Here is a 15,879-nt window from a genome sequence, read left to right on the forward strand (position 1 = left end):
TGTGTGTGTGTGTGTGTGTGTGTGTGTGTGTGTGTGTGTGTGTGTGTACCATGTTAAGATATCTTTGTGAGGACCACAAATTAGAATGCTACTATACTTGTGAGGACCAACAGTCACTTATGGGGACAAAATGCCTGTCCTCACGAGTTTGAAGGCATTTGTGGTTTAAGTATCAGGGTTACAGTTAGGTTATGATTAGGTTTAGGCTGAGGGTTAGGGTTAGGCTTTCATTTTTGATGGTTAGGGTCAAGGTAAGGAGCTAGTGAAAGAATTATGTCAATTAGATGTCCTCACTAAGACATGAAAACAAGTGTGTGTGTGATCCGCAAGTGTGATCACATTAGGTTTAGATTCAACTTTATTGTTATTACACATGTATAAACACAGGGTAACGAAATACAGTTTGCATCTAATCAGAAGGGCAAGAGCAGTAAGTGCAATAAGAGCAGATTATATACAGATAAGTTAAGTAGAGAGCAAATATACAGATGTACTACGGGCAAATGCACAGATATACTGATATCTACAGAAAAGGGTAGAATCATGGTCTAATAGTTATGAACAGATTATATACAGAGAGACCAAATATACAGATGAACTGCAGACAAATGTACAGCTGTATTGCTGTATATATATGCACAGATATACAGATGATCTGTATAGCATACAGATGTTCTATATTGCTATACAGACGGGCAGATATACAGATGTACTATGAACAATATAAATGGTAAATAGACTGGTTCTTATATAGCGCTTTTCTACTCTCACTGAGCACTCAAAGCGCTTTATACAACTCATGCATTCACCCAATTATACCCATTCACACAAGCACTTTACCTAAGGTCTTGATGCATGCTCAATCATCCAGGTAAGTAAATCTCCAAAAGTTGATTCTGTTCATCTGGACGTAGCATTTTGTCGGAGAAACGTTTTGTCACTCATCCAAGTGACTTCTTCAGGCCTCCCAGCCCATTGTTCCTTCACTGGGCTGGTTTCAGTCATTATGCAGTGTACTGTTTATAACATTGGGAAAACCTGCAGTCAGCTGAGACTGAAGAAGTCACTTGGATGAGTGACAAAACATTTCTCCCACAAAACGCTACGTCCAGATGAACAGAATCAACTTTTGGACACTTTACCCAAGGTTTGTAGTGCTTCTATCTAACATTCAGGTTCAAGGTTCAGTTTCGGGTAGCGTTGAGGCAGTTGCCATGCTGCAACGAGCTTAGCTTCTGTCTTGCTAGCTTGCGCTGCGCTCAGTGGATCTGCACTCGACAGAGCGCTCAACACAGACAGCATCGGCAGAAGAAAAGTTGATAAAATAAATAAAAAAAATTTGTATTGTTCGATACATATGCGTACCGAACCGAAAGCACTGTATCAAACGGTTCAATATTGATACAAGTGTTGTTGCACCCCTAATATATAGAGATGTGCCGGTGTGTGCTAAACAGATTTACATACTGCTTTGAATACATTTACAGTAGTGGAAGCGTAGGGCTCTGAACAGACTATAATAGTGAATAGTGTACGCACTATAACAGAGACTATGCTATGTCAGTGTCCTAAAACTATAAGGGTAACCAATGTGAGCATATGGTGAATGTTGAGAATGAATGACAGTAATAATCACGGTGATTGGGAGGGCAAGGGGGAAGGAAGAGTGTAGAAAGATCAAGTGAATGTGCATGGAAAGGTTCATCGGGGGACTGAGTTCAGTAGGGTGACAGCTGTGGGGAAGAAGCTGTTCCTAAACCTGCTGGTTTTAGTCAGTGGGGTCCTGTAGAGTCTTCCGGAGGGAAGGAGCTGGAGTTTATTGGCAGGATGAGAGGAGTCCCTGAGAATGATGCGTGATTGGCGTAGACATCTCTTCTTGTGGACATCCTCAATGGCAGGAAGTGGAATCCTTGTGATGCGGTGGGCAGTTTTCACCACCCGCTGCAGTGCCTTGAGGTCAGAAACAGAGCAATTCCCATACCAGACCGTGACACAGTTTGTCAGGATGCTTTCTATCGCACAGCGGTAGAAGTTACCCAGTATGTCAGTAGACAGGTGGTTCTTCTTCAGTGTACTCAAGAAAAAGAGGCGCCGATGGACCTTCTTGACCAGACTGGAGATATTACTTGACCAGGACAGATTCTCAGAGATGTGGGTCCCCAAGAACCTGAAGCTGGAGACCGTTCAACAGCTGTGCCATTTATGTAGGTGGGGGTATGGATGTCTCTCTTCTCTCTCCTGAAATCCACAATGAGCTCTTTGGTTTTGCTGGTATTCAGGAAGAGGTTATTGCCAGCACACCACATAGCTAGGTGCTTTACCTCTTCCCTGTAGTCAGATTCATTGTTGTCACTGATGAGACCAATCACCGTGGTGTCATCCGCAAACTTGATGATGGGGTTGGATCCATACCTAGGTCTGCAGTCATGGGTGAAAAGAGAGTAGGGCAGCAGGCTCAGCACACAACTCTGTGGAGTGCCAGTGTTGAGTGTGATGGTAGTAGAGCAGTTATGGCCTGACCTAACATGCTGGGGTCTGTTGGTCAGAAAGTCCATGATCCAGTTACAGATGGTTGATTCCAAGCTCCACAAGTTTGGTGATCAGCTTGGAGGGAATAACTGTATTGAATGCTCAGCTGAAGTCAAAAAACAGCATTCTTGCATAAGTATTCTTGTTGTCCAGGTGTGAGAGTACACAGTGAAGTGCTGTGGATAAAGCATCCTCTGTACTATTGCTTCGATAGGCAAATTGGTGATGATCCAGTTTGGGGGGCAAGCATGTTTTGAGGTGTGCCAGGACCAGTCGCTAAAAGCACATAACTATGGGCGTGAGTGCAACAGGGTGATAGACGTTCAGGCATGTTGGTGATGAGTGTTTCGGCACTGGCATGATGGAAGTGGTCTTGAAGCACACTTGTACTACTGTCTGGGCAAGCGACAGGTTCAAGATGTCTGTGAAGACCCCTGCAAGCTGCTCAGCACATGCTTGAAGCACACATCCAGGAATGTCATCAGGGCCAGCAGCTTTGTGAGTGTTGTTACTGTCCAATACATTATGGACATCTACGGTGGTAAGAGTAAGTAACAGTAAGGTTATGGCACTTTTTTCTACACCGTAGTGCTTCTATCTAACCTTCATACACATTCATACTTCGATGAACACATCAGACGCATGAGACATCCCAACCTTCCAATTAGCAGATGACCTGCTCTATTGCTTGAGCTACAGAGACTCTACATACGGTATGAATACAGTCAGTGATGGCTGTTAAAAAAGAAAGGGGGGTTTCTGTACTCCTACATCGATACCTTATAAAAACATGACCTATCGTGCTCGTTTTACAGCTCCATATTTTTATTCTTCCACTCTGCTTGAGTTGCTTTGCATGACTCACAACTGAAAAAAAATCCTCATTCCTTATATATTTTATGCATTCCCTCAGTTCATCCACAGTCTGAAATAAGTCCACTCTCTCTTGAAGTTTCTCACAAACTAGATAGCTTGAATAGCAGGTGGGTGGATCTTCTGTGCTTACATCTATACTGGTGACTTGCACTTTGTCACATACTAAAGTGTAAACAACGAGCATGAATCAGAAATGCTGAATTTCTAATGTCCTGAGTTAATCTTACCAAATTCATATAGACTACAAAGATACAGAATACATTAGTTTTAGGGGGTAATATTTAAGTTGATCCTTTTGGCCCTTAATAAGCATATTAATAGTATTTTGTCATATAAATGGCTTCTAGTCATTGGGGTATAATTAAACCATGAGCTGTCGCGTGCCATCATAAATAGTTTAAAGCCAGGACAAAAGATTGCAATATTTATATGATAGAGTAAGTTTATGCTGTGTGCTTGTTTTTATTATTGTTTGTTGCTTAAACATGCATAACTTTGCATGCACTTCAGTGCACAGTGCAATGTGCAAAATAGCTTCTATTTATTCTTTGTTTTTAACACTTGGCCCAGTGGCTGTATAAGAGTTCCAGCTGCCACTGTGATAAAAAAAGAACTATCTTTTCCTTCAAAGTATACACTTTGATGTGTTAAAAGCCGCTGAATGTGAACCACTTTGATTTTAGGTACAGAACTCGCCTGCAGTACAGTTAGCCGCGGCAACACATATCTCCCAGGATATCTGCTAAATCGGCATCCAGCAATTTTCCAGAAAGATTACACACAACACACGCTATGCTATCAGATAAATCTGTGCAATTAGAAGCAGAGCATCGCCTCTTTGGTAGAATCTACTTTTGAATCCATTATTTACACAATTTAATGTTGGGCATAGTGCTAATTTGCAATAGTTTCATTAAAGAGGCAACAATGGATTAACTGCACAGAGAGATCAATTCCTTAAAGCATCCATTTGTGTTGTTTAGAAAAAAGTGAAGGGTGTTTTTTTGTGTGCATTCACATTTGTATGCATGCAGTGACTGGTTCAGGGAATGTACCAGAATGATTGTTTAAACCTGCTGTTTGTGTGTATTTTTGGTGCCGAGATTGCAATGTGAAGAAATAAGGATGCGGTATGTGCTGGCTGTTTGATCTGGCTTGCTGTTGTGTGACATTTCCTAAAGAACCAGTGGGCCTCCATCGCTGAAACAAACAGCAGTTACGAGATAACACTGAGCACCACTGCACTGCCAGTCGCATAAACTAGCGATGATTTAACCCCCAAATTATACAGGTACGCTTGTGTTTTGTAGGATTAAATAAGTATTCATTGGGGGTCTCGATGCTGCTCTGTGTACTGAGCTCTATCACCATACTGCTGATATGCAGACATTTCGTTGTATATTTGCACTAAAGCATGGAGACTCACACACAATTACATTTTTACTGTTAATGCTTCCCAGAACATACCGGCCGATATAATCAGTGGCTTTCTAAAAATATTTCCACCAGCGAGGGATCAATGGACAAGATCATTCCCATTCTGCTCCGATATGTATACATAAATAGACCTTTGATGGTACTGAGTGCCCTTAGGGCTCTATGCTTATGTTGCCTTGTTGTTGACGGGATGCTACTCCCGGAGCCCGTGCAGCCACTACTACTATATCTGGCTCCTCTTCCCTTGTGCACGCACAGCTTTTTACATATCATAATGCAAGGTTGAGCTTGTCTCAGAGAATATAAAACCTCACGCTTAGAATAATGCCTGTGAAAGGCAGCGCATGTCCTGTCAGAGACGCTTTTCTTTTCAATGTGATTATGTCGGGAGATTTTCCTTTCCTGCTACTTTCAGCAGAGGACGTATTTTTCTGCACTCCCATGGCAAACTTCCTAACACAGCTGTTGTCGAGTCATTTGCATTAGGCTTTCTTCTGAAGCCAGTTGATCATTATCTGACAATTGCTGGACCCAGGGGAAGTTGAACCAGTCTGAAAGTGTCAACTTTATTGCTAGAGTAGCAGAGGACTTGATGTCCACTTATATTTTTAGCAATCATAAGCTGCCACCTTTATTTTTCTGCTTCTGTGGTGTAAGCACTCCTGTATCTTTTCATATTTTGTCTGTCTTCTGCTCTTCTGCTCTAATCTATGTCATACATACTCATAAATTAGTAGAGATACATAATCTGTCTAAAATAGTTTGTGCCTGACTTTTCTGAAACTTCAAGATGAGATTTTGTGCAGTTGCAGTGTTATGGAAAACAGATGTGAGAAGGAAAGTGTTGGATCTCACTGAGAAACAGAAGGACGCTTCATGCACATGGAGTGGATCGCCTAAAGCATGCTCTGCTTTCCAAACTATTTTACCAGAAATGGCACAAAAGCGTTCAAAATGAACACAGTGCCGTATCAGCTAAGACTAGATTTGAGCGATTGAGGTGACTACCTTACGAAGAAACTGTACACTGACGTCATAAACTAGAAGTAACACATTTTCTGATCAACCAGAGTCGCCCCCTGCGGGCTATTTGAAAGAATGCAGGTTTTTAAGTACTTACAAGTTGACCTGAAGTCTAGATGCATTTCTATGACATTGGAACATATTATTCCATCAAGAGAAAAGAAAACCAGAGGAAATATGTAAATATATTGTATGTGCAAAATTAAATGAGCCACTACAACCAATTAATGTCTCCAGTGAAATTTTTTGTCAATTGAGGCTATGGCATAAAGTGACAATGGGTTACTCATTTGATCAATTTTCATCAAAGTTTTAGACAGAAATGGAAAAAATTTATTTACATGAAGATGACTTTCAATGAATAGCTATGTGGTTTATGTATACAGCTACATTCTGGTGAACTTGTGACCTCAGCACACACACACACACACACACACACACACACACACACACACACACACACACACACACACACACACACCAGAGTGAGAGAACAAAGCCAAATCCAGATGCTTATTCACAAACATCTTTGGTCTTTGAAATCCAGGTGCAGGTGTAGCTGTCCAAAATACTGCATGGTGCTAGTCTTACTGGCAGGCATGAGGGAGGAAGGAGGACGTCAGATAGTGTCTGTCTGAAAGACTGACTGCTTAAGAAGTGACTGAAATTGTGACTTCAGGTAATAATGCAAGGGCTCCAGATTGAAAATGGAAAAAATGTTATTGGAATTTTTTTTTAAAATACAAACATTATATTTTGCAAATGGTTAAAAACTTGACCAAAATAACTAAATACTACAATCTTTTAAGTGTCTTGTATTAGCGTATATAGCCCAAGTTGCTGTTATAAATTTCTGGGGCTCTACACCTAAAGTTTTGTCAGTATCGCACATTGCATGTATTGGTAAGTTTACAGATTATATACAAAAGATGAAGGTAGCTTGTTGTTGTGCGATATGAAGCTAATAGCAAAAAGCATTGAACGTGCACTTTTCTAACAGCCAGAAGGGGGCGACTCCTCTGGTTACCAAAGAAGTCTGATTGCATGGAAGTCTGTGGAAAAACAACCTGATGAGTTTACTGTCTCAGTCAGTAGATTAGTCTTTGTGAATACAACGTAATGTTTAATTTGTAAATAATGGCCCCACATTAGCAATAAAAAGGGCCTACAAACTGCTAGAAACTCGCAGTTTTGATGATAGCTACATCCATCTTTCATGTACAGTCTGTAGTTATGGTCCATGCTACACAGCTATAGAAGTAAATCCTCTGATCACTGATGAGGACTGCTTTCCTAGAGGTACGTTTTTGTGAGTTGTCTTGGTAATAGAGAGTGCATGCACCAGGCCTCGCTCACTAACACAAGTCCCATTTGCGTAACCTGCCTAAAAAAGGGAACAAGATTATGTGTTATAATTCTACAGTGGGTTTGAACACAGTGGGAAGCCTCTCTGTGCTCTAGCATGCTGTTCCACTTGGCAGTGAGCTACAATGACAACATCAGTTTAAAAAGAAATCAGGCTCATATTTGTGTGTCCAGCCTGTGTTAGCTAACTGACTGTGCATTTTGCAAAATAAACAAAACAAAAAGCGAGGGGGGGGGGAGGAAATACATGCATTTGGCAGTACCACAGTGCTCTGGAACTAATTTGAGAAACAGAAATCAATAAAAAGAAATAAGAGTGGAATGAGAGCGAAGAGATGAATGAAGGAGCTGAGGACTGTGCTACTGAATATTTGTGTTAACACACTGACTGAGTACCGTTTTGTCCACATGGACAGCCTGGCTGTCAGAGATAGGTCAGGCTCATATATGATTAAGGAACATGTGTAGTAAAACTTCAGAGTCTGCCTGTACTAGAACGAGGCATCACTGAGCTGCTTTATCTTCATTATCTCAACTTCAGTCCATCACTCGCGTCTCTCTAATAGGATTTGTCCGGCAGTATATTGCAGTGTTGCAGTATATGTGCTCTCATCTGCAGGTTGGGAACTTAAAGATCATGTCTGTTGACAGGGGATATATGGAGGGCATTACAGCATGGAATTAACAAGCTCCACAACACTGCTCATAACTTAGCTTGCTATCAGAGGATGTTGCTCTGGCCGAGCCATCCTTCCTGCGGAGCTTCGTAAGCTGCCGGATAGTTTGGTTGGAAAACCTTTTTATTCCTTGATGCCCTCCTGACCCCCTTCTTCCCCATATTCTGCCTCCTAAAGGCAATGCTGCAGTTACTAGGCAACAAGAAAGGGAGGGGCAGCAGCCATTATCGAGGCCAGACAAGCTGTTCCCAGTTATTATAAAAGCTATATACATGATCTACATGTACTTAGGCTCTACATTTACATTGCTGTTACTGTGTCTGTATTACTTCCAGACAAAGAACAGAACTGTGAGTTCTCCCATTTTTATTTTCATATCATTATGAGACGGCATTAGCCAACCATTTATTTATTTAGTGAAGGGTTACCCCAAAGTGCTTGTTGTTATGAAAAAAAGCAGCATTAAATAAAAATTTTGTTTAGGCACACCCCATTGCTCCATTTGCTTCCTCCATTAAATTCACTCAAATTCACTCATGTAGGACAAGATTTCTAATTGCCATATTTAATGTGTTAATGATTTAATTATTCTTTTAATTAATTTGTTACGACTAAATGACTGACTTAATTCAAGGGCTCTTGGCTTGTCTTCAGAGAGGGTGGTGGGGTGTGGGCGCTTGGGGGGGGGACACCGGGCTCTGAAGATGACTTACTGATGCTTTTCCATATTAAATATCAGGAAGAAGTGGGGAAAAAAGGCAGAATAGAGAAGTCGCGCAGCAAACACATGCCGGCTTTTCTCTTTACAAAACTCAGAATTTCCTGAAAGGTTTGCAAACCATTCGTGTTTATTTCAAGACAGACAAAGTTTTTCCCTCCCAAGTGAGAAATGACTGTGGACCTAATCTGAAGCAAGCAGCTTCTCGAGGCCTCTCGGTGGGGGCGTTGTGGCTTTTCCGAGCACATCAACCACTCAGGCCTCAGCATCAAAGGATCACCATTTTTAACTGAAATGTCCTTTTAATGTCTAATATAGCTCATTTATATAATTAAGAGTTGATGGCCACAGAAAAGGAATCAAGCTGGAAAGGTCAGACTAAATATAAGTATTCCAGAGCACTCCCGCACTCTGTTAGTTTTTCAAACAAATCTACCTCTGCAGAGTATGAAAATGTGGCGTGAACATTTTTGGGCGGCAACAAATTGCTTCAAAGTTTTATTGATGATAGAGTAAAAAAAAAAAACAACCCCTCAGTTGATGGATAAAGAGGCTTCTGTTCAGTATGCGGGGGACACGGCGTGGAAGTTGAAGGGAAGCTTTTATCTCTCTCCTTGTAGCTAAGGCTCCACATTTCCTTCCTACGTGCCATGCGGAGGTTATAAGCAGATGTAAATCACTGTTTCACTGCAAATCCAAAACACTTACCTCCCCATCCTTTAGAATAAGGGCGGGTGCCGTTTGCACGGTGTTTCACGCATAGCGATTGCCATTTTGTCGCGATGACAAGGTTAAAGGTGAGATCATCAGTGTGGCGGGGTGGCTGTTCATCATCAGCAGCACTAATGGGGTGTCAGTTACTTGTGTTGTTGCGGCATCATTAAGGTGTTTCCGAAAGTGGCTCAAAGCTGCATGGTCAGCACCAGGAGAAGATCAAGTACAAGCAGAAAGGTGAGCCAAACCATTTATCTGTACGTGTTCACTGCCTCCTCAAATGAATAGTTTAGCTAATTAACAGCTGGGTGCCCAATGTCAGGTGGGACAAGACCAATTTGATGTGGGGGGTGAGGGAGGTCCTCTATTTTGTCTTCTATTTTGCATGCTGTTGAGCTTTCAGTTGATGGTGCACATCCTGAGCTTGTGCTGCATTTGCATTTATTTGTTTTCTGTCTTATATTCGTCACTAAAAAAAATGGCTGCTCCTCCTACATCCCCTACATACTTGCTTCTATCACTTATACATGGCCGACAGCTGTTGATTTTATCCATCAGTAGATTATCTAACCTTACAAAGGAAAGGTCCACAACTAGCAGATGTGTTCTGCATTACTAGCCAAGAACGATGCAAGGCAGGCACCCTCAGCAAGCTAGCTGTCATAAGCATGTAACTAGCGTTCCCTCCCAAGTGAGAAATGACTGTGTTCACGTTGTCATGAGTATATTTATACTCATAAACATACATAAGAACTGGGATATCATTAGTAAAGTTGACTTTCAATGAAATGTTTGTATTTTAATTAAAAACAAGAAGCGCTCTATATCCTCTGTACTTGTGATCCTTTGGATTTTGCTACTATTCTTCGTCTGGATGAAAGGGCTCTTTACTCTAGGACAGAGGCTCTCTAACAGATCATTACTTCCAATGCAATTACTTGCAAACCTCCTTGTAACTCAGGACTACTCAAGTGTGCCCCTATTGGCTTTGCATTATTGTATTTCTCACAAACTAGTCAGCCTCTCCGCACACTGTAGCTAACTCGCCTGATGGAGAGGCACAGGATGTAATCTGGGATTAATTACTGGAATTCACCGCACCTCGCTATGCCTTTCTTCTTCTGCCGGCCGTGAGGCATCTGGCGGTGTCCGGGCTAATCTGGATGACGGTGGATTTGGATGGCAGCTGGAGGTGTCACTCAGTATATGTAACACTGTTCTGAAATCAAAAATGCGTATGCATGAGGCTTTGGGATAATTGTAGAAGGTATTGTACGGTACACTGTGTGCAGGTATGCATCATTTTACTTCTTGTATGTGGTTTTATATTCATACGAGCACATATTTGCTCATGCGAAAGAGTAGGTAAGTAGTAAGTGGAAAAGCCTGTGACAGGAGGCCCACGCAGACTGTCGAGCCACGGGTGTTTACTGTTAAAATATTTGCCTGTCTAGGGGATCTGAGGAGCAGGAGATAAGGCAGAGACAGGCCCTGTCATGAACAGAACTGTCTGTCTCCCTCCCACCCAAGTCCTCTTTATTAAAAGAACATTGATTTCTCTTAGCCTTTGATAATCCCCCCCACCAGAGTCTAATCAAAACACATCAAATGTTTGCCACCAAGGACAACCACGTCGAAAGAATTCCTCGCTCGCTGGCTGCCTTGTTTTGCAGCAATGCTTTTGAGAAAGTAGTTTTTGTTATTGCAATAGCCTAAAGTGACAGTCAAATCAGCAGCCTTGTGCTTACTCACCTATTTTTATTTTTTTTTTCAAAGAATTTGCATCGCTGGAAAAACTTTATCTTAAAGCTGCCATCACTCTTGCCCAAGTTGAAAACGCCTGCTTTTTAAACTTTCTCCAGTGGAGCTCCTCTCCTTGAGATGTGTGCGTGCGCACGTCATGTCTGTTTCTAAGATTGTGCGCGCGTGTCCACGAGAAGCCTTGCTACCTACCCTCGACGGGTTTTATTATTTGACCGCGTTTCCATGGTGACAGGGTGGTCCATATCAGGGATGCGGGGCGGGTGCTTAGAGCTGTAGCCTAAGCAGGCATCTGGGCTCGTCTCCCAGTTGTCGGGTTGGGCCCCTCCTGGGCCTGGCGATGAGCGAAATTATTTTTAATGGATCTTCATAAAACCATCTGTATCAGCGCACCTGCACACTGGAAGGCTATCGACAGAATGATTATGACCGCGGGACCCAGAAATTGCTCTAAAATGTGTAATCATTTTGTTTGCTGTATCTACGCCGCCACCCCCACCCCAACCCCTCCCTCCTTTTTCTTTCACATATCAGTATTCTTTGGGCCCGGTTCAACAAAGCAAGGTTATTTTCTTTCGCTTGGGTCCGCGGCCTGCACAATTTCCATTTAGATTTGAGGCTGTGTTTCTAACATATCACAGACCTCTGCTCTGCATTCAAGGATGCTTTATATTAAATGTCATGCAAATGGGCTGTCTGACCTGGCCAGAGGTGCATTGTCTGCAACAGATAAAGGTTAATTGTGGATGTTAATTTCCACAGATTGTGGATATAATGAAGCTGATTTGCCGTCCAAGTTGCATAATGTCCCGCTATCTTTCAAAACAGCGTTGACAGTGGTTGGCAGCCACTTTGGCAGCCTGTTGAATTCTCAGTCACTAAGTGTGCATGTGCTGGAAAAAAATAAATAAATAAGAAAATGTTTAAAATCCCTGTTCAGTTTGTCAGTTTGTTGTCATAACTGGTATTGCTGCGATAGAGAGAAACAGCTAGATTTACAATTGTGCTTTTTTTTTCCCATCTCCTACCAAAATCATAGATCAATCCCCTGCTGACAGATCCCGGTACAGTCTTAGTCTTAGTTGAGAGGTTCGACTGTTTCTCCCGCACATCCCCCCCCACCCCCCTTATTTCTCATCAAATTTGATTTGTATGAAGATGGAGCTGATGTTTTATTTATTTCTGCCCTGCGAGACAACCTGCGGGTGCCCTCTGGGTGTCATGATTTATACGTGCTGAACAAAAACAAAAGGAAAGACAGCCACTGTCCTTGCACCTGCTGGCATATACCTTAATGAAATTCAGCGAGATGAAATTTAGCGCAACCTCTATTGGGCTTGGCCGTATCATTTTGAAGTGCTTCATTACAGCAATGGTGGTGGCCTGTGGGATATCTTCATTTGGGATGTGACATGCCTCATTCATCACAATGAGATAAAGAACCAAAGGCCACAGTTTCTGCCATAACAAGTTGCAAGTTGTTTTTTATTTATTTCTCTTTTTGTTGAATCCGGTCACACTGGTTTCACTACTCTGTCCTGCACGTGATGAAATTAGAAAACTAGAGCGATCTGACAGCACTAAATGCGCTCGTCTAAAACATTATCGCCGTCAGATCTGTAAAAACAACAGCGGGTAATCGGTGTTCAAGAAAATGCTGTTGCTCTGCAGCCGTGCCGTGCTGTGTGAACCGACTCCCACGGGTCCCCCTGGATAACTTATTGAGGCGTGTGCCCAATGTGTGTGTCTGATCTATGAATGCCTGTCCAGAGGTCTTTTATTATTCTTCAGGGCCAGATGCCTCTGTGATTGGAGGATGAAGGAGGCGCGAAGAAGAGGAGGAGAGACAACGGAATAATGAGGTTTGCTGCAGCAGAGTAGCCACTTTCTGCTGCTGTTGCACTCGCTCTGCAGCGCAGTTTGCCACTCTGCTGTGAGTTTTCTTCTGTTTCTGCAACTCTAGTGCACCTCTTATCTCCCTCCCAGATTTATCAGTTTTCCGTCTCTTCTGCTTCCCTGCGTACTCTCTCCACCCCCGTCTCCCCCCACCCCTTCATTCTTACTGATGTGAAGGCAGATGCTTCGGGCCCCCAGAAGGAGAGTATCTCTGATATAAAAAGGCCTAATGAATGGGAGCCGCCTGTTTGTGTGCCTGCCGCCAAGTAGTGCAGCTGCACAGGCGCTGGATGGCACAAACAAAACCCTCACCCAATCCCCCCGTCCCACCCCACCCCCGCCTCCTTTTTTGGAAATCCACCGCAAAAAGCCAGGATGCTGTGCACGTGCGGGGCTTCAGATTGAGGCAGATGAGTTAATCCAGAACAAGACCCAACACAAAAGCAAACAAGTGAGCTTTACTCATTTGTAACTCTGGTCTAAAGGGCTTTGTCTCCGCTGAAGGTGAAGTTATTGATGCCACAAGGCCGCTAGATTATTTCCACAACCTCACTGTCTGCACACTCCAAACTCATGCTGGGGTACCGTCGCTATGCTGATTTCTCTCACAATTCCCCACCTGTGTTCGGGAGCTATTTGCGATTAATTACTCCTAATGATTTTTTTGTATCCATATTGTCCTCTAGAGCGCTGAAGAGTGGCCTTGTGTCAAAATCAAAAAAAAAAAAAACAACAACCGCAAAAACTGGTCTGCTTTTTCGCTTTTTTGTGAGTTCGTGGCATTGTTTCCCCCACATTTGTTTATTCCATTATCTTAAAGCTTTGTTGGGGGTGTAATGGAAGCTTAGAGGAACAGGTGATGAGGCTAATTAGTCATTAGCGAGGAGATTAGGGTCCCAAATGACAAGTGCATGCTTTACAAGGTCATAATTTGATTAAAGTCACTGCCAGTTGATGGGAGAAGCTACCCTGAGATGATTAACTTGTCCCCCCCGTTCCCGTGTCTCTTTCTCTCCACATGCTACCGAGATGATTTCTAATTTAATGACACATATAGAAGCGAGCACGTGTTTTAGTTTTTATGTGACAGGCCAATATGCCACAGAGAAGACTCAGCCTATTTAGCTGTCTCTAAATAATCCGAGGTCCCTCACCGAGATGACAGTCCGTACTGTAAGTCGATCTGTGTCTGTGTACTGGATTGTTTTCATAAACACAGTGCAGTATCAAGCAGAGTAATGGCTCACCTTGAGCCACGCTGGCGTTTGAACTTTTGTGCTGCTGTGCTTGTTGTTTGTGTATTCAGCTGGGGGATTGTTGTGTCACGTGTCAATCTCCATCTCCCACTTCCCACATTTTGTGTTATCTTCATGCCATCGCTGACTAATAAAGGAATAATATTCCCCAAACGTTTACCGTCATTCTTTTTAGCTTCAAAAAAACAAGTTTAGGAAATCTTTAAAGGAAAAAAAATGCTTTAAAGGGCACAATGAATGTGGGTGTAGGCTTACATAAAATAGCAACTCAGTGCAATGATAAGTGTAGTGGTGTATGTTGCCCTTAACAGTCTTGCATGTGTTGATGGCGCTAAAGTATCTTTTTTTAAAGTACACCCAGTTGTTTTTTTTTTAGTTTATTTAACAGAAAAATAATGTTGTATCTATAAATACGCATAGATTAGGGCGTATATCCAAAAAAGGCTTCTCTGGCCGGGATGGACATTACCGTTCCTCCTAATTAGTGTGGCTAAAGACAGGCCATATACATACACAAAAAGCAGAGGAGAAGACATCTTGCAGGCGTCTAAAGCTAGGGCGTTTATAATTTTGTGTGCAAAAACAAAAAGACTCAAGATATGAAGGATCATACACTCTAAAAAATATTCATGGTGTTTGTAGGTAGAACTTAACAAAAAAGCATTTTTCTACTTAAAAAAGTAAGTTGTCTACATGTACACGTTTCAGTGAGTTGACTAATCAATGTTAAAAGTCAGTGCAACACAGAAATTAATAAACACCTCCTTAACTTAAATGTTTGAGTATATTGAACAAAATACTTTTATCATCAATCAACAACAGAAAATATTAAGTTTGTGTAACATGTAAAAGTGAGTTTGAACATCTTTCGTGTTTGAACTGCCCATAACTGGACCATAACGAAAAAATAATTACAACTACCATAAAAAAAGAAGAAATGGAAAAAAACAGAGGTTGGCACCACTACCTGGTAAGTTCCTTGTTTTATAGTCTTTAATAAATATGTACTAGTTACAGGAATTTACTGCTTAAGTTTAGTCTGACAATGGCAGCTACATGATGTGAATTGACACTCTGTGTTATGCTAGTTGTTACTCTATAAAAGTATAAAAGAGCGTTAGTATTTTTTCCTGTTGTTAATGAAATCTGTCAATTAAATCTGTCACTCCGGTCGTTACTTTGGTTAGCCATAGGTGTGTATGAGACCATGCATACAGCAGAGGGTAACCCCGTAGCATATGTTCGTATCATCACAGGCGTAGCAGTTGTCTGCATTCTTATCACTTTGTGGGAGTAGAGGTGTGTTTCCCCTAGACTGTGTTCGGTGAGTTAACTAAGCATTGAATTTCAAAATAGATTAATTACAAGTTATATTTGTACACTTTAAATTTGATGGTTTTAATCATAGTTTAGCATAGTAAAGTTGCTAAAGTTAAAGTTGTTAGCTAGCTTTCTTTTAGCTAGCAAACGTTCCTCGCAAATACAGAGTACATTGTCAATTTTTCCACTTATACTTAAAATTTGTCACTTGTCAGGGTGCATTTGGTTAGCTGACAGACCTTGCAGACAGCAGAGCATGTTCAATTTGAACCTGTATATGTTCAAATTAACCAGTCAGCAGCTGCCT

The sequence above is a fragment of the Pundamilia nyererei genome, unplaced genomic scaffold (genome assembly GCF_000239375.1).
Source record: "Pundamilia nyererei isolate P.nyererei 1_Seehausen unplaced genomic scaffold, PunNye1.0 scaffold00126, whole genome shotgun sequence".
Classification (NCBI taxonomy): Eukaryota; Metazoa; Chordata; class Actinopteri; order Cichliformes; family Cichlidae; genus Pundamilia; species Pundamilia nyererei.